Genomic DNA, 2,452 nt, shown 5'->3' on the forward strand with positions numbered 1-2,452 from the left:
TTCATCAATATAATGAACGGTGAAATATTATAACAGTAAATAATTGTGTGTGTATATATATATATATATATATATATATATATATATATATATATATATATATATATATATATATAAATTTTTTTATTTTTTATTTTTAGATTAAAGAATTTCGATATAAAACTGTATGATTAACCAACTTTATAATTCCATTAATCAACTTTATTTTACTAAAATTAATTTCAATATTTGAACGTTTAGTAACCAATTTCATAATTTCATTAACCAAGATTTTTATTTTATTAATCAACTTTGTTTTACTATTAAAAGTTAATTTCAATATTTGAGCGTTTATTAACCAACTTCATAATTTTTATGTAACAAAGCACCTATTTTCATAGTGCCCCATAGATTGACGATGGATAGATAGAATTTTTATTTATCGACGGTTAAAACCGTGTAAATATTCAACATATTACGTTAGTATAAATGACGTCACAATTTAAATTCGTGGTGGCGGTTTTTAGAAACCGTCATATTTCAGATGTCAAATTTTTACCAAATGTATGAGGTATCAGATAAATCATTTGGGAAACTGTTTAATAAATTATAAAAATAAAGAATAGAATACAAAGTCATAAAAATTAAAATAAAAGCTATTTTGACTATACTTACACAGTATTTCATTATTCATTAATCCAGTAAATAGTAAAATATTATAATAGTAAAATATATAATTTTTTTATTTTTTAGATTAAAGAATTCCGATATAAAACTGTGTGATAAATCAACTTTATAATTTCATTAACCAACATTTTACATTTCATTAATCAACTTTATATTACTACTAAAAATTATTTTAATATTTGAATGTTTATTAACCAACTTCATAATTTCATTAACTAATATTTTAATTTCATTAATTAACATTGTTTTAAAACTAAATATTATTTTTAATATTTGTACATTTATTAAATCCACTTCATAACTTTATTAATCAATGTTGTATTTTTTATTAACCAACTTTATTTACTATTAAAAATTATTTTTAATATGTGAGCATTTTTTAACCAACTTTACCATTTTATTAATACATTTTTTATATTTTATTAACCAACTTTTAGTTACCATTAAAATTTATTATTCACGAGTACTATTACACTGTTCACGGTAAACCGTAGCCGAGTGTAAGTATTTAATGTTATTTTTGGTGTCAAGGTGCATTGCTATAAAAATAATAAATAAATAAAAACAAAAGCTATGGGACATCACAAATGTTATCATAGGTCTTCTGCAGTTACACATCTACACCATTTATTGACACACTTTGCTATCCAAGGTTCCCAACACCTCAATGGAGAACATTTCGAATCACTAGTACATCTCATACTAGGATAGAACGCTGTAAAAATAAAAGAGGATAAAATAATGTAAATGATATTAAATAAAACATTGTATATAAATTGAATAAGAAAATTTGAAAAGGATAGAAGTGACTTACGTGGATAGAACACCGCTGTAAAAATAATAGATGATAAAATAATGTAAATTATATTAGATAAAACATTGTGTGTAAATTGAATAAGAAAATTTGAAAAGGTAACCGAATAAGAACATTGTGATAAAATAATGTACCTTCAACGTTTATAGCAGCAAAAATTAGAGAAATTATGATAATCATGACATAAACAAACAATATAATTTTGGTCATATTTCTTCCTTTTCCCTGTATGTAATAAATGGTTTAATTTAGTCATTTTATAAATTATAAAGTTGATCCTTTCTCACATCGATAAAAAAACATTTCATAAAAAATATTATTAAATGTCACTTCAAAATATTATAACTATTATTAAATATCCCTTATGTATATTTATATATTTTGTTTGCCTCTTTATGACATTTAATGATGCATATGTGTAATATAGTATCATATATTTTGAGCAGGAACTCACTATACAAGTCAAAATTATGATGCATATGTGTTGTTTAAGAAAAGATTTTAGAGACTTTAAATATCACATAGAAAAATGTAGACTTTTTATTTTAAATAGAAAACAAATTAAAATATATTTAAAAAAAGAAAAGTAAATGATATATGTAAGAGCATAAGTAGTACACTAAAAATAAATAAAAGTAAGCAAAACAAAACTCTAATTAAGGGGGAGCCACCAAAATAACACTTTAAAAAAGGAAAACATAAACTCACCACTCCATTGAGAAGACCACAATTAAGAAATTAGATATTCATTTTTTGAAAGAATTGACTGAAAGGAGGTAAATAAAACAACCTAAAATAATAGAAGAGGTTAGTTGACTACAAACCTCACCCTTAAAAATAAATGCATCAAACGGGATGTAAAAATAGGAGGCCGACGGTTCGATGGAAGTATCCATATAAGCTATATCCTCCTTTGAACAGGGTTCTATAATTACGTCTCTTATTAATAGATGTATTTGGGAGTTACGAGAG

The 2,452-nt window shown here is 23.3% G+C and overlaps 1 long non-coding RNA gene across 1 annotated transcript; it reads right to left on the bottom strand.

Annotated features, from left to right (window-relative positions):
- Positions 1-816: 816 nt before the first annotated feature.
- On the bottom strand, positions 817-1,739 carry LOC131630683 (uncharacterized). Its single transcript, XR_009292402.1, has 3 exons — positions 1,615-1,739; positions 1,481-1,495; positions 817-1,381 (listed from the first exon to the last, which is right to left on the bottom strand). It is a non-coding gene; the product is annotated as an uncharacterized LOC131630683 (long non-coding RNA).
- Positions 1,740-2,452: the final 713 nt, after the last annotated feature.

Source organism: Vicia villosa, unplaced genomic scaffold (genome assembly GCF_029867415.1).
Source record: "Vicia villosa cultivar HV-30 ecotype Madison, WI unplaced genomic scaffold, Vvil1.0 ctg.000715F_1_1, whole genome shotgun sequence".
Lineage (NCBI taxonomy): Eukaryota > Viridiplantae > Streptophyta > Magnoliopsida > Fabales > Fabaceae > Vicia > Vicia villosa.